At 39.5% G+C, this 27,489-nt stretch overlaps 1 long non-coding RNA gene across 2 annotated transcripts; it reads left to right on the plus strand.

The window, feature by feature from the left end:
• Positions 1–8,140: 8,140 nt before the first annotated feature.
• On the plus strand, positions 8,141–9,501 carry LOC145159595 (uncharacterized). 2 transcript variants are annotated; one of them, XR_013737804.1, is made up of 3 exons: positions 8,141–8,685; positions 8,794–8,946; positions 9,120–9,501. It is a non-coding gene; the product is annotated as an uncharacterized LOC145159595 (long non-coding RNA). The 2 variants fall into 2 exon arrangements; XR_013737806.1 differs by having other exon boundaries at positions 8,142–8,659.
• Positions 9,502–27,489: the final 17,988 nt, after the last annotated feature.

Here is a 27,489-nt window from a genome sequence, read left to right on the forward strand (position 1 = left end):
ATTACTTCTTGAAACCCTTTCAGGATCTTTTAGACTCCCACTGTCTCCTTGACCTATAAGACTTTTCTTGCCAAATATTCAAGAGATAGTGTGGATTCTAATCAAGACAAACACTTAACACAATTGGCCTAAGTTGGTCTCTGTTTAATCCAAAACATCACAACTTACCAAATTCAAATGTACAAGAGTAGAAAACCTTTTACTCTTACATTTCACTAGTGTTAATAAACCTTCTTTAAGATGTGTCACTCAAGTTACATTTGTGGTGGGCTTGATCAGTGCACAAGAATGTGTACTCGATCCCTTAGTCCTTTACTTGACTCACACATCCATGTGAACAAGTAATTAGTCTTAATTTTCCAATGCTTGAAAGTTCTCATTCATCATACTATACAACTTGCATGATTCCAAGTTTCTATCCAACTAAAACTTGGGTGATGAGAATCTTTCCTTATTTGGAAAATTTAGACACTACCACAAATGAAAGAATCAAATTCATATTTCCACTCTTGCTATTAATGGAATCATATAAGCAACAATTTTTTTCCTTTTCACAAATGCCATTGTAAGGATATTTTAAAATAAATAAAATCAAATTTTTTTTCCTTTTATTTTAAAAACTTTGCGGAAAAACTATCCTTACAGTACAAAAGCACATGAAAAACTTTGTTGTTATCTATTCCTAAGCAATATATCATAACTCCTAAGCAACAGCTCAAAATTCTGATCACAGAACCATGCGATTGAGATCCATCTTCGCGATCAGAATCAACATATACTTCCCTTATGTTTCTTCACTTTTCTTTGATTCTTAAAACATCAACATGTGACCCAGTCACATCATGTAACAAGAATCTCAGAATAAAAACTTAACAGAGTTAGATAGTGGACTTTACCTGAAGTAGAGTCACTCTTCTTGACTTGATCAACCTTATGAGCTTTCAGGTAAATAGGCTGCTTCGCGATCAATGCCCCTTCCTTTGGCAAGAGAAACATAGGGACTCTTTGGGAATGGTACATGGGACTATCGCAGACTTAGCCTTTCTATTTACCATTTGGTTAACCTAGTTGACTACGGTTAATCCCTTTCCTTGGGAAGAGAAGGCTTTTCTAGATATCCAATGTTACCATTGTCAATGTCCATGGTAGTTTGGGAAGTTGATCTACTAATCAAATTTGCTCTCCCAGTGCTCCAAATTATTGCTGATTCAGCAGCACCAAGCAAATAGATAAGATCATTAAGGGTCATGTCATAGTCTGTTTCATAGTAGTCCCAAAGGAATTCACTATGTGACTTAGAAAGTGATTGAACCACCAACTTTCTCAAGAGTTTGACACCCAACTCTCCCGACTTGTCAATATGTGACTTCATCTCCAAGATGCGATCACACATAGACCTTGCTTGCCAATAGGGCTTGAGTGACCTTGAACTTGTGGGTTAGGGAGAATAATTGGAGGAGGTGGAGGAAGTGAAGTTCCAAGAGATTTGGGAGGATCATAGATGTCTGAACCAGACATCTTTTTGGGAGATATTCAAGATAGTTGATCTAAAGTCCTTAATATAACACCCAATATGAAATATTAAGGCTAGGACCCAACAAACTATTTTATAACTTGGAAGAGGGATGCCGTAATCCAAGCTATAAAATATTTGAAGGTAGGTGAATGACGATTCACCAATTTCCACCAAGATAAACAAAATGTATTATTAGGTTTTAATTGGTTTTGAAACTCCTAGATTCTTTTGAGATTCATTGAACTTTTCAAAGGCATGTTTCAATCTCGAGTGTGCCCTTCAGGTTTTGTGACTGGGATGCCGAGGATCACAAAACAAGGTGTGAATAACCATGCAAATATACTTGGTACCCTTAATATTTACCCCTCAATCAATGTGCCGGTTAACCACACACGCTCCACCGATACTATGATAAACATTAAGTTACCCTTTGCCTACCTTGTTAAATCAAGCTAGTGTGCCGGTTAACCACACACGCTCCACTAACTGACTTAAGCAAAGTGCAAAGTGTAATTTCATGGGTTAGCACCAAATTCACATTTTCCTAAGTAACTAAGATTGGGTATTAATAACAGTTTAGTTACTTAGTATTTATCATTAATACTTTTAATGAAGGGAGAATTATACTCCTTGTCCTACCCGTTCGGCTAACGACCCTCCACCGGTCAAGGAAGCGGTGGGTGAGAGTGGACACCCATTAAACTGCCATTTTATAGGCAGTAACCTTATACCCCCCTTATAGACCGGCTTCGTGAATGAGGCCTACTATTGGTAAGACGACTTTACTCTTATACATATATATATAAATATTATTAACTTATAATATTATAAAGTATAAGGGTTGAATTTTAACTTTTAAAATTCTAAGGGCTTAACTTAGAATTAAAATATTCATAAGTGAAAACTTTACAAATTCCAAAATTTGAGGGCAAGTTTTTGAAACTATTCAAAACTTTTCATTTCATAACTTATGAGTTTAATGGTTCATTAAAATGAAGACTCTTCATTTTTTTATGTAACCTCTTATTCTTTAATAACACTTTTAAAGAAGTGACTCTTAAACATCCATAACTTGAGGACAAGTTATGGAGTCATAATACTATTTAATGAAAAAGACTTCATTTTTTTTATGTAACCTATGACACTTTTATGAGTTTTAAGATTCATAAATATGACCTTTTATGTAACTTGAGGACAAGATACAAAAAACACATTTTATGAACTACCTCTAGATTAATTAGGATTGAAAACAACTAAAACACAAATTTTTTTTTCAATTAATCTAAACTAACTCATAAATCAAGGAAACATAAAACTTTTGGTAATCCATAACTTATGGAGTTAAATGCTTGTTTTATGATGAAACTTTTCATGTTCCATAACTTAAGAATAAGTTATGGAATTCTTTAAAACATTAACACCAAATTTTGTAACTCCATAAAAACTTTGAATCAATTTTTTTTAAAACCTTTTCATATCCATAACTTATGGAGGTTTCAAAACACTTAAGATCACAACTTTTAAAAAAACTTTTGAGCTCCAAAATTTTATGACAAAATTTGTAACTCCTTAAAACATTTAGATCAAACTTTTAAAACTAATAAAATAATCATATCATTTTATCTTTTACTAAATTTGACCTAATTCAACTCATATAACAAATGATTCAAATTTTACAAATAATTCGTTTTTCACAAAACAAGTAATTATCTTAAAATTTGACAAACGTCATGTTTTTTTTCCTTTTTTTTTTCAACTTGAAAATAAAACATTTGCATCAATATAACAGAAAACAACCCATGTCTCTGATACCACTGTTGGGTTTTGAGCATTCTAACACTCCTATGGTGTACATGCAACCCTATAAACCTTGGATCTATGTTTTCTCTATTATACATGCAAATATTAACTATTCCAAGGTTTCATCCTAACTAGCATATTATGAAGCACCTATACTACAAAGTTCTAGTTAGATGACATACATTTTGATGTAGCTTGATGTCTTCAAGCTTTAAGAGCTTAGCCCCAATAGTGTGGAAGCCTCAAATGGAATCACAAATCACCAAAACACCTTGGAAGAACTTGAGAGAATATGTATGCACACTAAAATCGGCCCACTCTTATTTTCACACACTTGTGCCAATTTTGTGAGCCAAGGACCCCTTTATATATTATGGAGGATTAGGGTTACATCCATGTAAACCCTAATACCCATGACCTTTCATTTACATAGGATCCATGGGTTAAAAGCTCCATGGACCATCCATGAAAGCTTAGCCCAACCTAAATGAACTTGGCCCATTCCATATATATAAGAGTCCATGTTTAATTAGTTCTTTTTGATCACTTAATTAATTCTAAATTAATTCTTGATCAATACTAATTAAATAATATGATTCCATATTAATATATTAGAACTTATAATATATTAATATAAATCATAAATATACTATTCTCAAAAGACTATACATATAAATTGTGCCGGTGAAGTGCAACCCAAATGGACCATGTCGGGTCGGGTCAAGTACATACCAAATATAGTTATGGACTTAGACATTAATCCAACACATAGATCATATAAGCATAATACTAAAGGTAGATATGACTAGTCCTAACACTCTAAGGAGCGCTCGACGACGGTAGTGAGGTCATATACCAATGTGTTGTGCCAACAACTGGGCCATCTCAGTCATTTCTCCAATGACTTCATCTCTCTCATGTCCCGCTTGCACCGCTCGTGCTTCCATGGCGAATAGTTGTTGCCACAGAGCAGCAATCTCAGCTTCCGGAGAGCGATTCTCCCTCAAGGGATTTCCTGGTGGGGCGGGGTGGTCCTGCTGCATCTCGCTGGTAGGTGATGTGGCAGAATCCTTGTCTGAGTCTTGTTCTTCATCCATGTCGTCGTCGGTCCCATCAAACTCGTAGTCTGTGTCCGTGTACTCGTCGGGCCCAATGCCGTGTGCTCCCCCTTGGTCTCCCTCGGGTTCGTCCTCGATCATTCCGTGGGCCACTAAGGCCTGATGAAACTGAATGCCCTGGTGTTCTCCTTCCATGGTGACTGAGAGGAGGTATATGAATAAACTATTATTACTCCTAAGATGTTTTAATTATTATGTAAATTGAGTTGATGTTCTTTTCTTGGTAACAAAGGGGTATGTTTTTAGGTTTACCGTCCATCGAGGTTTTTACCGGGGCATGTAATAGTTGTACTTCGGAGAAAATGTAGTTGATCATGCTACATTCACCCCTTAATACAACTAAGAACAGTCCCGACTTAACCAAGATGTCAGTATTATCTTATTTGATTTGGTATTATGTTCTTTTTCCTATATCGCACTAGTAAAGATGTTTTATCGTTGTGTTTTACTTGTTTTGTTCAGAGTTGTTTTAGTCCCTCTTTAGTTTATAGTTGCATATCAATGTGTGGTTAGATATGCCAGTTCACTATAAACAGAGCTCTGATACCAACCTGTCACACCCCCGAACCAGACGGCGGAAACGTCCGAGGGCTCGTGTGACTTAAATTGAATATCATCACAATGATTATACATAAAACACAACATAAACTTCACCATGCATTAATACATAACGATTGACATTGTTCACATCCAGTACATTGTTTAAATATTACATATCCATAGCATTAATTGTTTGAGAGTTTTCAAAACATAACATTCTAACATACTTGGTATTACCCTGCAGCTTACCTGTTACCTGAGAATACAAGTTATTTTGAAAAACGTCAACATATGAAATGTTGGTGAGCTCATAAGCAGGGTTGTGATAAAAATGATTTGTATAATTTATAAAACCCAGAAAATCCGATATTTTCTGAAAAGACAGTTGTTTACCAAAGTATGAAGATCCATAAGTTGATGCATGAATGATTTCAAAACGTGTATAAATGGGAAGTTTTGCATTATAGTCATTGAAAAATACAAGCGAGTGATGTTGATTTCCTCGAAAAACCCAATGTTTTCCGATAACATAATATAATTATTTCAAATTGTTATACCGCCACAACGAATGATATTGATTACTCTTCCTTGATTACTTGGATGGTATTGGATTTATTAAATTATGTGAGTCGTTATAACCATGCATAATAATGAGTAGTTCGTCTGTCTTGGCATCCTAATGTATGCCGGGATTGATCTTAAGATTTTGTCACCCTAGACTGGCCGAGTCTAACTGTAGCGAACAGCTGAGGTGTGGGGGAGTCACCCCCGTATAGATCTATACACAAACTCTCGCTCCCCTTCCAGGAGACTTTGATTATAACTACAGACTACGAACGACCCTTAGAGGTGTCGCCCATTATTACTCACTTAATCCAACCAAATTGTTTACTATTGATTAACGACCTGAAATTGTTTACTTTGATTTCAAATAAGCCTAACAAACGCGGAGAAGAGGAATACAAGGTCCTGCTAATTACGCGTGTTATTTAAGGCTGTTGGATTATACGAAGGACACATTGGACCATTTCGTATTTGATTAAAATTGGACCTTACTAGCAATGCTAATGGGCCACCAAGGCCCAATAGCATATATGTCACACCCCCAAACCAAGGATGGCAGAAACGTCCGGGGGTGGAGGACTTCATGTGTAGTATCATAACAACAATTGTAATAGTAATTCAAGCAAACACAACCAACATATATATAATTGAAAAAGTTACATCATTGTATGAATTACATGTTTACGAATCAATTACAATATGTTGACAAAATATGAAATAGTAGACGCCTTAGCGTCCCATCCTCAAAAGCACTTGATTACCTGTTTAATGATTTCCTGAGAATACAAGTTGTTTGAAAAAGTGTCAACACAAAGGTTGGTGAGTTCATAAGCTTTTGTTTGGTATTATTAAAAGCCTTTCGTTTGTGAAAGTAGTATTTGTGTTAGAAAATCCAATGTTTTCCTTAATGTGTAAATGTAGTCTTAAAACCCAAAGACCGAAATGTACAAGTAATTTGTCATATTTATAGTAAAACAATGCAAGTTTAAATCGACATAAACTCATTAAATTTTAATGAAGTTCCCGTAAATTCCAACGTTTATTAATACTTTATGTGAGTTATTATAACCATGCTATGACCTAGTTGGCCTGAAACGACGTTCTTCAGGCGTCGGAAATGTTATGACATTTGTCACCCCAGACCTGCCGGTCTAGCTGTTGCATGCAGCTTAGGTGTGGGTTTGTCAAACCCAATATAGATCTATACACAAGTATCACGCTCTCCCTCAAGGAGACTCTGGTTACAATACAGGACTTAATGGTAATTTGAAGTAAATGTCTCACAAAGTCATTAACGGAATTACGTGTTATGAAAACTTGGTACCGTATGGCCGTACCTTGCTTAATGAAAATATCCTTTGTATAAATGTACCCTTTTTAAATGTATTTGTTATGTAATGTATCATAAACTATACCTATTATAGTTTATCAACCAAGGGTAGTACGTGGTAATGTATGCAAACTATATTCAAAATAGTTTATTAAATGTTTGAATGTATCGATTGTACTTTGATTATAATCACTTGTTATTCTTTATATTTTATATGACCAAATCCATTTGTAAACTGATGTGTGTCTAAATATTAAGATAAAATGTCATATATTGCAATAACATATAATCACATAAAGATATACACCTTGCTCAACATGTTACAAGGTGAAATGAAATTAACAGCAACTTTTCGTTGAAAAACAGTTTCTGTTACTGTTCTTAGAAAATTTATAAAAAAATCATCAAAGCTCTAAATCCAAATCCGCAAATTTTGAGAGTTTGGAATATGAGTCTAGTTTGTTCGTAAATTTTACCATGATTTTTAGTGATCTCTAACAGAGGTGAAAATGTTCATAATCACAGACTGGTCCGGGTTTGCCTCTGAAATGACAGGCAGTTTTGTAAAAATCACCATAAATTGTAGAAAAATCATATGGAGATGTGCAAGTAGCCATTTTAAAGCTAAGAGTTTGAACTACTTGCACCTGGAACAGTTTTGAAAACTAAAATATTTAAGTTGACCAAAACAGTCCGTGATTAACGTCCATCTTTTCTGATGTAATCTGTTAGAAAAAGTTTAATTGTGTTCTTGATGATTTTACTTGTATTCCCCCCTTAAAACTTAAGAAAAACATGTAAATGTAGGGGTATGAACTCACCCTTGAAGCGTGAGTTCCATTGGTACGGTATTTGCATTCCTTTGAGAAACGAAAATAAACATTCCGAGTGAACCGCAAATTCATAATTCTTGAACCTTGAAGTATTACCAGGACCTTTTTGTAATAGGTTTACAGTATAAGGATTGTTTGTAAATTATTTTATCCAAAGTGGGACTGATTGGGTAAACATAATTTCAAAGGAGGGGTTAATATTGACAATTGGAATCAAAGATTTGGGGTTTGGACTGAATTTGCAAAGTATTTGTAAAAAGGGTTAAGTTTTGATAGTTTAAATAATGGGTTTGGTTTCTGTTTGACTGTTGACCGGGTCAAACCCGGTACCCGTTTTCATTTCGGGTTGATGCTCCATACCCGTATACTGATCCATCAATAGGAGATTAGGGTCCTTAAACCCGTTCCATTTATTTCGATCGGGTAATAAGATCAAAAAGGGGATACCAGGTTCAATTCACAGACACCATGAAGAACACCTATGAATCGGGAGGAAGACGAAGGAAAATCGAACACCGATGAATCGGGAGGAAGACGAAGGACATCGAACACCGATGAATCGGGAGGAAGACGAAGGACATCGATCGTGGGTGGGTCGGAGAGGCTACTCCGGGGTTCATCTGATTCAAAGAAATAATGAGGCGACGATGGTGGTTCTTGGCCCGGTGATGGTAAATCCATCAGGGGAGCATCGTCGGTGGTCGACGAGACCAAAGAGGAGGGATGGAGAAGCAGCGATGGTTTGTCGGTCGGCTTCACAAACCGTTATGGTCTCCTGGGTTCGATAAGCCGAAGCAAAGAAAGGGAATGGAGCAGCAGCGAGGGTCGATGTGGTACGAACAGATGAGGGCATGAAGAAGCAGCGATTGAGGAAGGAGGTTCCTTCGGTGCTTGGCTGGACTGATAAGGAAAAAGAAATGGAAGCATCGGGGTGAGGCTGTTGGTCGACGTTCAACAGGTGAGTAGATGGGGTTATATGCTCAGGTGATTCCTTGTTTCTATCTTCTTTCTGTTTTGGTTTGGTTGGAATAAGGTATGTGTTTGGCTGGAATCGATGGATTAACTGGGACGTTTGGTCGTTTCGTTTGACAGCAAAGAGAAGGAAGAACAATGGTGAAAAGAGAAGGAAGAATGAACTGGAAAATGTGGTTCTTGTTGCAGATAAACACGAGATCAAGAACAAAAATCGATCTTGGCTGGGAACAAAGATGCAAGCAGATACAAAGGATCGATCAAATTTTCACTGTAAGGGTTTCGATTTACAGAAGATCCTGTGACTTACAATTTGACTTTTGATTGCTTCCACATTTGTTGAATTGTCCGAATTTTTTCTTTGTCTGTGGTTGTGATTTTGATTGCAAAGTATGGAGTTTGATCAACAGATTTTCGATAGTGATTGGGTTTTGATTATTTGACAGGGGAAGAACGGGAATTCGATGGGGAGGTTTGTTTTGATTCTGTTTATGTGTATTTGATAATTGAAGAATGGATGATTGTTTTAATGGGAATCAATGTAGGTAAAAGTGTTTGGGATTCTTTGATAGATTGCAGGAAACAAGGAAGAAAAAAAAAAGGGAAGGAATAAAGCCATTCCCCTACAGTGTCCATTGGCTGTCAATTTATTAGTGTCCATTGGCTGTCATCTTTTTAGTGTTTGTGTTTGTATATTCCTATATTTGAATTTGATATATTATTAGAAGTATTGGTGTATGTATGTATATAAGGTATTTGGTCTTTAGGATTTTACACAACACGCAAATTTTAAATGTATATTTATTTTGAATATATACACGTTACATATCCTACATGTATTTAGATAATTGAAAAGGTAATTAACACACACACATTTATATATATATATATTTATATATATATATATAAATTTGAACTTATATATATTAACCATGTAAAATTTATTAGTTTGTTAAACCTCGGCTGGTTAAATTAAAATTACAAACACCTATACTTAAGAGACCCCAATCTACGTGCCATTGGTCTTTATTGCATCGCGGCCCACGGGGGTTTGATCGTCGAACTATGACCGAATTGAACCGGTTTTTACAATATAGGTGCCATTGAGGGTCCTTTAAACATGTAATTGGGTCACCGGAGGCCCAATATACATTTATTATTAGCGTTAGGCCCAAAAGTCAAGTTAATGGGCCACGAAGGCCCAATAAGCAAGATTAAGATCTCTCAAGCCCAACTACTTGGATATTTACTTGTTTTAGGTATAGTATAATAGCTGGAAAGTTTGATTTAACGATTGTTATCTTCGCATCGGCACGAGTCTGGTCGGTTGTTTATAACGATATTTGGAATTTACGTATATTCATCGTTCTATTTTTTTTTTCAAGAGTTGTTGTTTGGTATTTTTGACTCAAATGTCTTAACAACGAAATAATTGGTTCAAAATGTTGGTTTGACCCTTTTCAGCATTCCTTTAGTAAAAATAACAATTTTTGTCCCTGATTTAAGAAAAAGAACATTTTAGGCCCTTAAACCATTTTCTTGGCATTTCTGACCCATAGACTTGTTTAAGAGATGTTTTTAGTTCAAAAATTTCTCTTTGGCAGTTTCAGCCCTTCCAGTAAGGAGTTTTTCAGTTAAAACCCAAACTTTTCGTAACTTTTACAATTTTGGCCCAAAATCCAAAAAGTTTACATTTTTTATCCTTGTTTGGAAAATAAATCATTTTAACCCCTGAATTGGTTTTGTTTACCCTTTTTACCTCCTGTTTTGTGAATTTTATCATTCAATCCCTTGAAAATTTGGTTTTTCGCAATTTTGGGCTCAATGGGCCGAAAAGCCCAAAAATTGGCCCATTAAGCTACAAATTACATTTCTAGTCCTTTGAAGAGTATAATATTCATAAAAACTTTTATTTTAACTGTTTTGACTCTTTTGATCCTTAAGAAAAACCGTGAATGGCAATTTTAACCCAACTTTTGTTTATTTGACAAATTAAGCCCAAAAATTGGTTTTATGTTGCAATATGTTGATTTTAATCTTAGAGGGCAACTTTCCTTGACTTGTTTAGTGTAATATACCTTAGATCATGTTTGTTTTCCTTCTTATGCCATAGATCTCGAGATTTCTTTCCTTTTTGTTTACATATTCGACACATAAGCACATAAAATCACACATACATACATGAAATCATACATAACATACATATTCACATAGATCTACACATTTTACTTGTATCCTCCCCCATAAAACTTAGGAAAACCGAAAAGAGAGGTGTATGAACTCACCTTTTCTAGTTGATCACGGTTTTGAAGAAAAATGGAAGAAAGTGATGTGAATTTCGGCCTAGCAAGCTTCTTGGAAGATCTTTGGCTTAGATGTGTTCTAAGAGGCAAGATCACGAATTTTTGTATGAGTTAAGGGGGATTTTTAAGGAAATCAAGAAGTTAAAGTATGGATCAAGCAACAACTTACCAAAGATTAGTGATATTAAGAAAAGATCTTCTTGTAGCCCTTGTGATTCTCGAAATTTTGAGAGAAGATGTAAGAGTGTTCTTATGAGTGTTTGAGAGAATTTGGAAGAGTGTGGGTGTGTGTGATGGGTTCTCGGCCGAAATAAGAGGAGGGGAGAGAGAAGAGAGTGAGTTGAGTGGACATGCATGGGAACATGAGAAGAGTGCATGGATACCCCATGTACAATTGTCAGGTGGCACCATTAAGTCAACTCTTTTCCCCCCTTTTTTTGTAGTTGGGCCGAGAGAGGGAGAAGAAAGAAAAGAATTTGGGCCTTTTTGTGCTTAAGTCCATATTATGGCCCATTTAGATGATTTTTGGCCCAATTGGTCTTTGGAGATGGTTCACGGCCCAAAATAAATCAAGGGATGAGTTTTATGGCTCATTAGGGCTAATTAGATTTTGTTATGGCCCAATAAGGCCCATTGAATATAACCTAGTTCATTTTAGGCTCATAAGGCCCAAAATATTAAGTTTCATGCAAATGGGTCCAATTAGGGCCCATTTAATAGTTCTAAGCCCAAAATAGTCAAATTGGAAGCTTATGGGTCCATTAGGCCCAATAAGAAAATCCTAGTCCAAAAATGGGCTTAAACCGGGATTTTTAGGGTTTCCAACTTTTGTGGACTATTTGAAAGTTTGTATAGAGTATTTGATGGAATTTGTGGTCATTGAATAAGCACCATACATGTTTTCAAGTTTTAGCTACAATGTTATCTTTGTTAAGTGTTTACAACGTATCAGAAATTCCTAGTTGTGACATTTGGGCCCATTAGGGTTCCTTGATTCCACATTGTCCAAACATCCCCCAAACGAGGTCCATACGCAATCAAAGCACACCGCCACCCGACACGGCGGCCGGTGGCGGCAGGAGGCAGAAACCACCACCTCACGGTGGTGGTTTGGAGTTTCTCTATTATTATTCCGGTTACATTTACAATGCTGAAAACCAAAATAACGCACACACACTCACACACCTAAATACATAGCAAAACTCACACACAGCCACCACCACGCGGCGACTGGTGGCGGCAGAGCAACAAAGGCAGCGGTTACAACCATGGTTGGTAGCCATGGTGGTCTTCCTTGGTTTCCGGCCAATCCAACACCATACACGAGTCTGGACAGTGACACCACCACCCTCCTAGGCACGTACGATGGTGGCAACGGCTGAGCTTGGCGGCAGCATCACCGACAGCTACATCCTACGAGTTCGGCTCTTGACAGCAACGACCCCGGTGGTTCACGACCAACTCCTTCACTATCTTCTCCATCTCCAACCTTCGGTGAACCCCAGATGTCGCTATAATGGCGGAATAATGGATGGCGGACGAGGGCTTCCACGGTTGAACCGACAGCGTCACAAGAAACCCTTCGCACCTCCGGTCTTCCCGGCTGGCTCTCCTCAGCAGCTTCGTCTTCCACAGCAACGGCGCAACGACAGCTGGAGGAGGATCGTCCGCTAGTCCTCCCGGTAGTCTTCAGCTTCTCCGGTCATGGAGAATTCATGGCTAGTCTCGACTGGTCATAACAGGCAAAGTGGTGGTGGCGAATGGAGAGCAGTCAACGAGCGAGCAACGACAGTAACACATGTACTCGCTTCCCGGTGGTCCTCGTCGCCGACAGCACAAGCTCCAGTGGTGGATTACGACGTTGGCAGTGGCAGGTAACGGCCCAAGCCGACAGACGGTGCGATCGTCGGTGGTTTCTGATCCCTCCGATGATGGTGGTGAGGGGGTGGCGTAAGGGGTCAGTGCGGCGGATGGAAGAGGGAGGCACAAGGATGGAGAGGGTAGTGACGGTTGGAGTTGTATATTAGGGTTAGGGTTTAGATGAATAGAACAGTTATACCCGTTCCATTTAACTTGGTTCCATATTTGTCAAAACGGATCCCTCCTTCTCTTTTCCTTTCATATTAAGTCCAAGAATTACCATTTGGCCCCCGACTCCATAAAATCCTTTCAACTTTGATCCGATATTTACCAAATAACCCCCATCTTTCATAATTCATTACAATTCTGGTACAATACTTACCAAACACACCCTAACTTCTTAATTCCTTTTCAAAATAGATCCCGAAATTACCTTTTTAACCCCCAAAGATTCAATCCTTGTCATTTGACTTCCTAAAACCAACACCCTACTAACCATTTAATTATTCTATTTAAAACGGGTTGTTACAACTCTCCCCCACTTAAATTTGATTTCGTCCTCGAAATCGTTTCTTATCATTCCTTACACGCCAACAACTTGAACTACTTGGCTACAACTCCGAGCAAAACTCTTGCCTCTCAAAGGCAACCATATCCAACCCTCGTAGGGTTCTAAAACCAGGAAATAAACGAATCCCTTGCCATATGATCACACTTACTCAATCCGAAATCTGGAGTCTCGAGATGGTCTGGCTCCCTGACAGACTGCCCACATTAGATCATTGTCAAATGCGTTGCACTTAACTCCCAACTGGCTACTCAACTGCTAATAACCTGGGGGTTTCCACCCGAAACGGAATCACAAATCCCACACTGCTACCTGTAACCCTCTTCTTGACAAGAGATTAGGTACTCCTTCAAGAGAATTTCGTTCTGATAACCAATTCCTAGCGATATAATGAACGACGAGATGCAAACTGGGTGATGAACCCTCTTGGGTCGACACAACAATGTTTCCTTTGGTTCCTGAATCGCATACATATAATAACCGACTCATAAGCACAAATACTCATACCTGGCCCAATCAGCCTCGGGCTGGAATACCAGGCATGCCTACGACGGGTCCAGTCATCCCTAGAATGGAATACCCTCGTATCACGCACCTGTTTGGTCCAATCAACCCTCGGGTTGGAATACTAAACACGTCAGGTCCACTCAATCGTAGGGTCCGGTCAACCTCATGATGGAATACCCAAGATTGGAATACCACTATATACATAACTCGGGTCTAACCCATAACTTGAAATCCAAGGACCTATCCTTGCATCTCATCCAAAAATCCTCTGATTCGCCACTACCGAGTGACACTCATCCGAAATACCGGGTTCCGGCCCGGTCGCGGAGCTAAAGGACTCCCACATAGTTGCCTCACACGACTTCCGAACGAAATCCTTCCCTGGAACTAATTGCCACTAGTTATCATGCTATTGCGTCTCTAACAACTTTCTGATCCAACCGATCGGATCCATGCGTCAAATCCTGACGTCATCAAATCCAAGGCTAAAAGTGATTGCTACCTAACCAACGGTAGACTTATATCACAAATGACCTTAAGAAATTCCTTGCTTCCTCGATCTCTCAACTATAGTGGCATTCCTATAGTCTTATCGCTGGCTTAACCAGGTCTAATCCCTCTGGGGAAACCCATAAACCCATCCGTGGATTTCCATATCCTCACTGCTACACCCAAACTGGTGGTTACTACTGTCCCTTCCGCGTCCTAACAACACACTCATGCTATCTACCAACATAGTAGATGTGGCGGCTACGCCCCCAGACTTACATCACTCTAGCACTATCTGCTTCTAGTGAATGCTACGGCTACCCCCGCAGTCTTACAACACTTTCCATACCGCCTGATCGCTAGTGAATGCTACGGCTATCCCCCGCAGTCGTACAACACTTTCCATACCGGTCGACACACGCTCGACCTAACACACAACTGAACTTAATTCAGAGCTAGAATCCCAACCTGATTTCCCAAATTCTGCTATCCAGCACCGAGAAGACGCGATTCCCATGTTGTGGAGTTTTACCGAACTCCCAACTCACACAACCCTCAAACCAAACAGCCACTTGGGTTGTCTTCCTTCCTGACAACGATCGAAACTTATCCCACTTCAAAACCGACCCTGCTTCTGCATTCCGGGACGATTCTCCCCCACTTAGATTCAACTAAGTCTTCCCAGTACATGAAAATTTGAGAAATTTCCAATCCTTCTCACCTCCCAACGATCGATCTGATGACAACCAGACCTTCCCAACTAGTACTCCTTTACTAGCTAACCCCATATGATCGCACACTTCTAATAACTAGATGAACACTTTCTGAATCCCAGGGACACCAACAGTCCCTAATGCTCTAATGATCCCATACTCAAATCTTGAAGCCCAAAAGACAGATACTCCAACTAATACTTCAGCAACGAGCTACTTCCTTTGGCGCTTTCATTCGCCAATCAATAACGGTTACTAAAACCACTGAATCCTGACAATGTTGAATAACCATCCTGTGGGACCCTGTCCGCAGACCTCCCACATAATACCCTTCTTCCCAAAGTGTTCCAACAATCCTCCCGCTCTCGACTCTAAAAATCATATCATTCAGGGCCTCACACCCTGTCTCACTCACCAGCTCAATCATCCACAGTTGAACTGCAAACAACCTTTGCCCCAAACCGGGCTACAACTACTCCCAAGACAAAGTCTATAATCCAAAAAAATGCAATAGATCGCACAATCAATCGTTACCGCCCGATACGATAGATTCAAGGTGAACCGGACCTCACAACACACTTATGCCACATCGACCCACCTGCGCTCACCGGCGCTGAAATAATGTTGTCTATCCCTGCAACCAACTAACCCCGAGCTGAAATACAACCCGATCCTGGAGTCACAAGCATGCTCACTCCTTTGAGCTCGAAAAAGATGAGAGGGCACAGTTCATGCCCTACAAAACGACAATCCAATCGATCAATTAACCATTCCACTTCCAGCTGCAAAACCCCAACTGAACATAGTCATCCCTCCTTTCCGGAGTCCCCGCAACTCTCATTCCGGCCTCGAACAAACCCCCGAGCCTAAAATCTAGAAACTCATGTACTAGCCTCTCCCGCTCAACCCGCGGAAATATAACGAGTACAGATCATCTTCCCGATTCCAGATAACTGCAGCCCTCTGCTCATCAGCATATGTACCAATAACAGGTCCCGATACTGGAAAGCTCGACCAGCTCCTCTCCTACCGTCGTTACAGCTGCTGCGACAACCGTCTCGACAATGGCTGCATAGCGCTCGTCGAAATACTCAACCATGGCGGTCTTAATAGACCGAAACATCCCCGAAAACTGTCCCCAGACAAACTCGATCACCTCCTCCCGGATGATCTCACTGACATGGTCCTCTGACAATGCTGGCCTACCCTGGCTACCAGCTCCCGATCCTAACCTGGATCCGATCTCAAGTCGTCTCGTAACCACCATTCTGGTGATACACCAGAAAGATCTCTGACAACCCATTTAATGACCAAGAACCAATTCCCTACCAAACCCTTGGGGTTGTGACTTCCTTGGTACGCGTATGGGTCCTGTGCTTTCAGTAGTATGGGCCCCTACTACCTTCCACACCTACCCATATTTGTCTCAAGTATTACCACAACGCCCTAACTGAATACACAACATGGCGAGCGCTCAATACTCACTCCTAGAGGAATGCTAAATATCTCATAACTGGCCTCCCGGCCTCACACAACCCACCCATCCATGAAACTTCCACCAACCCTGCAGCACTAGTGTATGCTAGGCATACATAACGTTGGACCCTATAGACGTTTGAATATCCAATCCTACCCTAAGCTCCCAATCAAACAAGAACAGAACATAAGGCCAAATCAAACATTCTCAGGCTATAAGATCTTAATTATGTATAACTGTGATGCATACACTAAGCAACTACAATAATGATGTCAATCTCATATAAAGGAAACCCTAGGCTAGCAGGCATCATGTAATCAGGAAATTTGATCATGCAAATCCTGAAGATCCCTAGCCTAGTAGTAACATGTTGTTCTAACATATTTCATAATCAAATAACTTGCATGGTATTTTGGGGTCTACTTACTGGCTTTGGCTGATCGTACCCTTGCATCCTCCTTTACTTATTTTGAAAACCTTTTTGAAAAAAATCATTTTTAAAATCCTTTCCTTGATTTGAGACTGGAGTTACACGAGTGTTCCTCCAATTCACTCAAACCAAGGCTCTGATACCAACTTGTAACACCCGAAAAATTCAAGCCAATTTAAATTTTTAAAAACATTTCAAATCCATTAATTATTACAAACTTGTTTTCAAAATGTATCATATCAAAGTATCCCAGAAACAAGTCATAAAAAAGTGAGGAGCTGTTCGATCACGCCTTGCCTTGAACCGATCCCCTGATGTACCTGAAACAAAAAACTGAAACTGTAAGCCCGAAAGCTTAGTGAGTTACCCCCAAAATACCGATACACATACAGTCCACATAACCATGTCAGCAACATCGTAACATAACAAACTGAACAACATGTAATGGGTCCCCAGCTTTACAGACTGGATCACCCCTGAGCCCACAGTACGAGTCTCCCTTTAGCCCGTAACTGGAATGCTCCCGAGCCCACAGTACGAGTCTCCCTTTAGCCCGTAACTGGAATGCTCCTAAGGTCTGTTGGCTACCGCACAGAGCAGTACAACCTCAACCCAACCCACATAACATATAACATACCACATAACCACTGAGCATGCAATAATCATATAACATCACAGGTAGTCCTACAAGTCTACCTAACTGGCATAACCACTAGCATGCAACACTAACTCATACTCACCATCTAACACTGCTAGGATAACATATCCAATGGGCCGGCCTTGGTGCCTTAGACCCCTTAGTATAGTGAGGATAACTCACCTGGCATTGCTGAAGTCCCGCAGATAAAACTCCAGCTGTTGGTTGACAGATTCCTGAACTGTCAACATCAAACAATACCCAATTAATAATTGGGTTCCAAGCCCAAGGTCCAACTCACACTACAAAAGCCCAAAAGTCAAATCATGGGCCAAAGCCCAACATATGGCCCAACTTTCCAAATTGGGCCCAAGTCCTCACATGGGCCTTATCCTAAAGCCCATCTAATTACTTTGGTCCATTAACTTGTTCTTGGATGGCCCACCAATAGTCCAATCGCCAAAACCCAATAGGAAGGCCCAATTCAAGGCCCGAGTGAGATTAGGGCTTTCACATGAAATGATGATTAGGGTGAAGTGTTTCTTACTTAACCCCTTAAGGACTTAATCCATTAAGGACTTAATACATTAAGTCCATTATTGCTAAGTTAGTTTGCCAATGATTATTAATTATTATTTTAGATTTAATAATTAATTCTCGTATGTGTCCCAAACAATTTCCACAATTAAGGTTTTATGCCTTTAGGGTTTTCCAAACCCTAATTAGGGTTTTATAACCCTATACTAGCCTATTAGTCTATTGGTTGGGCTTTTAGGTCACATTGGGCCTTATTAGCCCATTAGGGTTCCTTTGGGCCCACTAGGGCTTCTTTGGGCCCATTAGGGTTCCTTGATTCCACATTGTCCAAACATCCCCCAAACGAGGTACATACGCAATCAAAGCACATCGCCACCCGACACGGCGGCCGGTGGCGGCAGGAGGCGGCAACCACCACCTCACGGTGGTGGTTTGGAGTTTCTCTATTATTATTCCGGTTACAATTACAATGTTGAAAACCAAAATAACGCACACACACTCACACACCTAAATACATAGCAAAACGCACACACAGCCACCACCACGCGGCGGCTGGTGGCGGCAGAGCAACAAAGGCAGCGGTTACCACCATGGTTGGCAGCCATAGTGGTCTTCCTTGGTTTTCAGCCAATCCAACACCATACACGAGTCCGGACAGTGACACCACCACCCTCCTAGGGACGTACGGTGGTGGCAGCGGCTGAGCTTGGCGGCAGCATCACCGACAGCTACATCCTACGAGTTCGGCTCTTGACAGCAGTGACCCCGGTGGTTCACGACCAACTCCTTCACTATCTTCTCCATCTCCAACCTTCGGTGAACCCCCAGACGTCGCTATGTTAGCGGAATAATGGCTGGCGGACGAGGGCTTCCACGGTTGAACCGACAGCGTCACAAGAAACCCTTTGCACATCCGGTCTTCCCGGCTGGCTCTCCTCAGCAGCTTCGTCTTCCACAACAACGGCGCAACGGCGGCTGGAGGAGGATCGTCCGCTAGTCCTCCCAGTAGTCTTCAGCTTCTCCGGTCATGAAGAATTCATCGCTAGTCTCGACCGGTCATAACAGGCAAAGTGGTGGTGGCGAATGGAGAGCAGTCAACGAGCGAGCAACGACAGTAACACATGCACTCGCTTCCCGGTGGTCCTCGTCGCCAGCAGCACAAGCTCCAGCGGTGGATTACGACGTTGGCAGTGGCAGGTAACGGCCCAAGCCGGCAGACGGTGCGATCGTCGGTGGTTTCTGATCCCTCCGATGATGGTGGTGAGGGGGTGGCGTAAGGGGGCAGTGCGGCGGCTGGAAGAGGGAGGCACAAGGATGGAGAGGGTAGTGACGGCTGGAGTTGTATATTAGGGTTAGGGTTTAGATGAATAGAACAGTTATACCCGTTCCATTTAACTTGGTTCCATATTTGTCAAAACTGATCCCTCCTTCTCTTTTCCTTTCGTATTAAATCCAAGAATTACCATTTGGCCCCCCGACTCCATAAAATCCTTTCAACTTTGATCCGATATTTACCAAATAACCCCCATCTTTCATAATTCATTACAATTCTGGTACAATACTTACCAAACACACCCTAACTTCTTAAATCCTTTTCAAAATAGATCCCAAAATTACCTTTTTAACCCCCAAAGATTCAATCCTTGTCATTTGACTTCCTAAAACCAACACCCCACTAACCATTTAATTATTCTATTTAAAATGGGGTGTTACACATTACCAGCGTCCGTCGAGTTGCAGAGAAACGGAAGGCCGCTCAGGCAATGAGTGGCCCGACAGCCGAGGGCAGTTCTGGGCCTATTGGTCGGTGTGTGTTGCAAAGGCGTGGACTTATGCGCTTGCTATCTTCTACGCCGTCGCATTCAGGGGATGTGTTGGTGATACCCGATGATGACGTTTAACAGTCTGAGGGTGTCGAGGGGGCGTCTAATTAGCCCATTGTTCCTATTCCAATCTCTTTGAGTCATGGTTTTAGCCCTCAATCTTCAAGGGATAGCGTTGAACGGTTGCTTCACGAGTCTGCTGCTATAGGGATTCCTCATGGTGCACCTGCTTTTGTTCCGGGATGGAGTTTGTGCTCCGATTCTCGCATGTCTGTTCGTTCTGTCGCTTTGGATTTTACTCGTCATGCTCTTCCCCGCGCCACTGTGGAGGATATGGATTCTATGAATAACGTTGTTCTGGCTCATAACCTTGCCTACGCCGCTGCACAAGCCATGACCTACTTGGCTGTCGGGTCCCGGCGTGTGCAGCGGTTCAGTGAGTTGGAGCATGCACATTCTGCTCTTGCAGCGAGCGAAACTAGTCTGAGGAGTGAGGTGGCGGACCTTGGTGCCACCATTCGTCGGTTGGAGGAGCAAAACAAGTCATTGGTATCGGAAAAGTTGGTGTTGGAGGATGTTCGAAGTGCTCTGAAGGCCCAGGTGGAATCTTTGACCCAAGCGAATGAGGGTTTAATGATACAAAATGATAGTTTGGAACGCGACCTTGTCGACTGTGAACGAGAATTGGAAACGGAAAGAGCTGATCGTAACTGGCTTCTCCAGGTTGGCCTCGTGCATGTGATGGATAAGCTCATTGAACATCCTGAGTTTACCGGTGGTATTAGCTGTATCCGTCACGCTGCATTCGTTGCTGGAGAAGAGTCAGGTTGGGCTAATCCAAAGGCACAAGTTGACGCTGGGACTTATGACCCCTTTGCTAGTGACTCGCGTTCGAGTCATTCTTCGGCCTTGGATGATGCTCTCTTGGCATTTGCGACCATGGACTTTGTAGGCCTGCTTGGGTTGGGCCAACTGGATGTGGACGGAGTGAAAGCGTTGTGTACTTTTGATGAGGGCGAGGATGTTGTGGAGGGTTTGGGAGTGGGTCTTGCTGGAGCAGGTAATGCAGCTGGTGTTGGATTAGTGTCTAAGTCCATAACTATTTTGGTATGTACTTGACCCGATTATGAGCATGGTCCTTTTGGGTTGCCTTCACCATAGCAATATGTAGGATGAATTAAGGAGAGAAAGGTTTAAATATGATTTATTAATATATTATAAGAATAATATATTAAAGGAGAAATCATATTGTTTAATTAATATTAGTCAAGAATTAATTAAGAATTAATTTAGTGGCTAAAAGAGATTAATTAAACTTAGGGGACTGGATTTGTAATTATAAGATAATTACAATTGGGCTATGGATCACCTAAATAATATAGGTTGGACGAATTCTATGGGAAGCCCATAAGGAATTCGTCCAAGGGATATGTTAAAGGAGTCCATGGGCTGCTTAGGGCCTAAGCAGTCAGATTAGGGTTTCCTAGTTGTAAACCCTAATAGCCTACATGTATATAAAGGACCCTTAAGCCCCAAAAACGTGGACAAGTAATCATCTAGGGTTTCCAACCGTTTTTGGTGCCTCCTTTCTCCTCCCTCTTCATCCAAGTTGCTTAGTGGTGTTTGTGACTCCATTAGAGGTGCAACACTTGAGGCACTAAGCTTTTTGAAGCCAATCAAAGCAAGGAATTGATTGTTATTACTATATAACAATCAAAGGTAATTACTAAACCCTTATTTCAGTTCTTATATGATAGATCTAGGGTTTATGGCTTTGGATAATCAATTGCATGTTCATTAGACAAACTAGATCCAAAGCTATTAGGGTTTGCATGTACACCATAGGATTGATGTATTGCTTGAAACCCATCAGTGGTATCAGAGCCTAGGGCTGTTTGTTAGTGAATTTGATGCTTGATTGATCGAAAATTGCATGAAAAATGAAGTTGTTTTGCCCTCTGCCTTCCGACTCGGCGAGTTAGTGGATGAACTCGGCGAGTCAGGCCGACTCGGCGAGTCCAGTCCCTGACTCGGCGAGTCCATGGATCTGGCAGCGTTTTTTTGCGATTTTCTTGCTGTTTTGGCTTGGGATACTTACCATAAACGTTTTTAATTCATAAGATCCGATTTTTATTGATATTGGGTGATTATCCTTGCCAAAATAGAAGATAATTGTCAAAATTTAGATAATCTTTTGTTTTATTAGATAAATATTGATTATTTGTAATTTAGATTTGAATTATCTTGTGAAAAAGTTTCAATTTTCCCCTTTAGGTTTTATAGTTTAAATTTGAACTTAAAAGTTTTGTTTTTGAAATTTAAATAGTTAAACCCTAATGTTTTGAAAAGTTTCAAAACTTGCCCTCAAGTTTTGGAATTAAAATTTTTGCAGGATCGAAGAAAAGAGAGGAAGCTTAAGGAAGAAGCGTGCTGAATCTGATCATGCAGAAATAGATTTCGATCGCATGGACTCAAGGATCAGATTTTTGAGCTGCTACTCTAGAGTTAGGATAGAATGATAATAAATATGAAATGGCATAGTTTTTCAGTTGAATTGCATTGTAAGGACAAATTTTTCCGCAATAAAATAAATTTTGATTTTGTCTTATTTATTTATCCTTGCAATGGTGTGTATGAAAAATTGATGTTTGATTGTTTCTATTGTTAGCAATAATGGATTCTTTATTATGTAATTTGTGGAAATGTCGAGAATTTGCCAAATAAGGGAAGATTCTCATCGCCCAAGTTTCAGTTGGACAGAAACTTGGAGTCATGCAACTTGGTTGCGTGATGAATGAGAAACTTCATATTTGGAAATTAGACTAATTTTTTGACAAAGTGTCAAGAGAAGGACTAGGGGATCAAGTACACTAGGTTGTGCTTTGATCAAGTCCATCACAAGAGTGATAAAGATATTCGTCATGATTTACTAAAGTTTAGTAAATATGGTTATACTTATAAGATTAAGTATAATTCTGAGTTGATTGAAAGAGTTTCAATCAATAGCAGAACGAATAAGAAGAATCAAATAGGCAGAAAGATAAAAGTTTCTCTATTCTAAGAAGAAGGGAGAATACCTTTTATTATGTTTTATGATAAGTCTTAATGATTAAGAACCATATCTCAATTGATCCTCCAAGTGAGTCTTAGTGCATTTGTATGTCTAAGAAGAGGAATCAAGAATTGTAGAAATGGTTAAAATCAAGAAGTCAATCATACTTCGTTCCAATATCAAGTCTTAGAGTCAAGATTCTGACATGAGTGACAAGTCTTAAGTAGGTTTATAACACTTGTCAAATGTGGAGTTTGGAAAAGTTTTCTTATTCTTGCACATTTGAAATTGGTAAGTTGTGATGTCTTGGATAAGACAAAGACCAACCAGGACCAATTGTGTGAAGTGTTAAACTTGACAAAAGGCTGCACTAACTCTTGAATATTTGTCAAGAAATGTCATAGAGTCAGTGGGAGTCTTAATGGTCTTGAAAAGTTTCAAGAACAAATCAAGAGTAAACCTAGTTAATCATCACTAGCGCACGACTTGAGGTTTATAACCTATCGTTTTGACATTGTTTGTTTCTGTGCCATTCCAATTAAGCTAAATATGTATGTGAGTTCTATGAGTTCTCATTTGAATGCATAAAGACAAAGCACCTTGATCAATGGAAAGTACATTGATATGTAAGGGTGAGTTGCTAAACCACTTGGAAGACATGGTGGGCACTCGTGTTACCATGAGGAAAGAAATCAAGATTGAACAATTCAGTCCATATGGTTTTGGATTTGTCGTAAACTTTCGTTTTTGACAAATTCACATGGATAGGAACACATACATCATAAAATCTAAGTGTCATAAGGTTTCCCTCCTTCATGAAAATGATTGTGAGGAAATGCTTTCACTAAGAGAGATTTTAAGAAGATAGCAATTTTGAAAATTGTATTCTCAAATTCGATTATGATTACGGCATCCCTTTTCATAGTTCGAATTGTGAGATTTGGCAATTGGTCTGAACATTTGGGACTTAGTAACATAAATTCTAAATTGTTTAGACACACATGTGAGCTATCTAAGGCAAAGGTGTATGAGCTTAAAAAGCTTAGATAAAGGCTTATCAAAGCATTAGGTATTAGAAATATGAACTTAAGGAATTCAATAAGCATTGTTTTCTGGAAGTTCAATTGTTTTCTGAATACATGTCAAAGCTAGTGGGAGCATAAGTGTTATGTTGGTAAGAAAATAATCATCATGTTAGTGGGAGCATGATTATTATGGTAAGTATTGCAAGTTAGCAATATTAATTATAGAAAACAAAGATTCACTTTGCAAAGTTGCAAGGGTTGAAAAGTTGTTTTGCTATAATTAAGGGAGAGAATATTATACTTCGTTTCAAAATTCTAAAGCTTAGATCGAGAAACGTTAATAAATTTAGTCAAGGATAAATAGTGCATTCTCAAAATTCGATTATGATTACGGCATCCCTCTTCATAGTTCGAATTGTGGGAACAGGGCACATAAAATATTATGGCAGAAGGATGATAAAGTATCACGTCTTTATGTGAGACATTATGCATCGTGTCCAATACGCTTCGGGTATAGGATCGATTGCATATGCTGTAATATTTGACCATTCTAAAACTTTCCAAATGCCTAGGGCATTAAGAGGGAAAAAGGACTAGAAATGGTTTTGACTAAAATAATTAAACAACTATCAAAGGACGATCTGAGGTTCACTGAGGATTTGTCGCTTGTGAGTAGTTGGAAGTATAGGACTGGATGGACTATATTGACATTATTATGAATAGATAAGATTCTATTAAGAATGAGTTGTCATATGGCAAATATGGAAATGTTTCCATTAATGGGAGTTGGATATTAAGAAATATGTCTAGATTAGAAACTTTTATGCGAGAAGGATGTTCAAAGGAATGTACTTTGAATGTGAGACTTCACGTCTATGGAATTGTCTTGTAACAATTTCCGATAGAATACCTTGTAATTCCATTAGCCGGGTCTTGGTGACTTTTGTGCTGTGACATTACGAAAGAATCATTGCATAAAATGTTAGAATCTGACATATTCTAAAAGTGGTAAGAATTTGGTATTCTGATACTAATGATAAGGATTGGGGATTGTGAAATGAGTTTCATTGGAAAGGTTTTTCAATTGATCTATTTCACAAAGTATGGACCATAGGAAACCAAAGTGTGCATGCTTGGAGCATGGGACAATTGTGGTTATAATTCGAGTAATAAGTTGATTTTCTGAAACAGTAAGCAATGAATAATGAGTAATCAATATGGTGTTTAAATAAAAGTGTTTTTATTTACGCTCAAAAGTTTTGGGACCATATAGGATTAATATTATTATTGCGTTTCACTTTGCATGTTTTGACTTCCAGAATAACTGGGTTATTCGAACCTCCACAGTCGGTCATACGTTGGAAGTAGGTATGAAGGAAGACTGTCATGAATCTGTCTGAAGTGTTTAGACATAGCACAAGTTTGCTGCAGAGTTCATGAGTGCTTTAATAAGATTAGAGTATTGGATTAAACCCACGCTCACTTGAATCACTTCATGGATTTATCACTGGTGATTAGTGAGACGATAACATTGTATATTCTTGAAACCGAGACGTGTGAGTTGTTATTTGTTGGTCGGTTGCGCATTGATAATAAGAAAACACACCAGTAACTTGGTGTTATAAAACTTATTGTTGTGTGTGATTCGATCAGTAAATGCAAGCGAGCATTTGAGTCGAAGTTTATCCATTCCTTTTACCCAAAGTGGGATAAAAGCAATATTTGTGGGCCCCTCGATGATTTAGTGATGACACCTAAGCGCTTGGCCAAGCCGGGACTAAGTTGATGTGTTCAATTGTAGTCTGTTGTCAGTCGTCATAAATCGGAATTCGGGAAACAGTATAGAGAGAATGATTTAAATCCATGTCTCATGTCTATACGATATCTTGAGAATGGAGGAATATATAATTCCTTATCTAAAGGACACGCGTATCTGATAAGATCAGAGTTGACAGCGGCTTTTGGAAGCTACGATTGCTGATCAGGTTCTGAAGTCATACGCAGAATAGTTATTAGACTTATCCAAGTGGGAGACTGTTGGATTAGTGTCTAAGTCCATAACTATTTTGGTATGTACTTGACCCGATTATGAGCATGGTCCTTTTGGGTTGCCTTCACCATAGCAATATGTAGGATGAATTAAGGAGAGAAAGGTTTAAATATGATTTATTAATATATTATAAGAATAATATATTAAAGGAGAAATCATATAATGTAATTAATATTAGTCAAGAATTAATTAAGAATTAATTTTGTGGCTAAAAGAGATTAATTGAATTTAGGGGACTCGATTTGTAATTATAAGATAATTACGATTGGGCTATGGATCACCTAATAATATATAGGTTGGACGAATTCTATGGGAAGCCCATTAGAAATCATCCAAGGGATATGTTAAAGGACTCCACGGGCTGCTTAGGGCCTAAGTAGTCAGATTAGGGTTTCCTAGTTGTAAACCCTAATAGCCTACATGTATATAAAGGACCCTTAAGCCCCAAAAACGTGGACAAGTAATCCTCTAGGGTCTCCAGCCATTTTTGGTGCCTTCTCTCTCCTCCCTCTTCATCCAAGTTGCTTAGTGATGTTTGTGACTCCATTAGAGGTGCAACACTTGAGGCACTAAGCTTTCTGAAGTCAATCAAAGCAAGGAATTGATTGTTATTACTATATAACAATCAAAGGTAATTACTAAACCCTTATTTCAGTTCTTATATGATAGATCTAGGGTTTATGGCTTTGGATAATCAATTGCATGTTCATTAGACAAACTAGATCCAAAGCTATTAGGGTTTGCATGTACACCATAGGATTGATGTATTGCTTGAAACCCATCAGCTGGTGCATTTGGCGGTGATGGTGGAGTTGGGGCACATGGAGTTGGGGCTGGTGTAGTGGATGACGGAGCAGATATGGGTGACACCGATGGTGGTGCCTGAAATTGTTTAGAGCTGCCCTTTCGGGTGTGAAAATCTTGGTGAAGCTTTTGTTTTGTTTTATTTCGAACAATATGTGGCCTCTAAGGCCTTTGTCGCATTACGTTGATGGTTATTTTGGCATAGTTTGTGGCCTTTAAGGCCCCTTATCGTATTATGTTTGTATGAATCAACGATGGTTTTACTTGTCTACTATGTTTTTGTGCTTCTGGGTGCTACATTTTGTTGTTTGTTGAGTATGTTTGCTTACTTCGAGATTTTCCATCTCGTTGTGGATTCACTAAGTATCCTCTATGTCATGTTTGTTTTTATGTATATATATATATATATATATATATATATATATATATATATATATATATATGTTAGACATACTCATAGCACAACATATTGAGGATAGTACATTTTCTTTTATTTATGTAGTTCTGATACATGCTAATTTTTTTGCACTACAATTCCCTA

This window comes from Lactuca virosa, chromosome 1, assembly GCF_052849685.1.
Source record: "Lactuca virosa cultivar CGN04683 chromosome 1, Lactuca_virosa_CGN04683_v6, whole genome shotgun sequence".
NCBI lineage: Eukaryota > Viridiplantae > Streptophyta > Magnoliopsida > Asterales > Asteraceae > Lactuca > Lactuca virosa.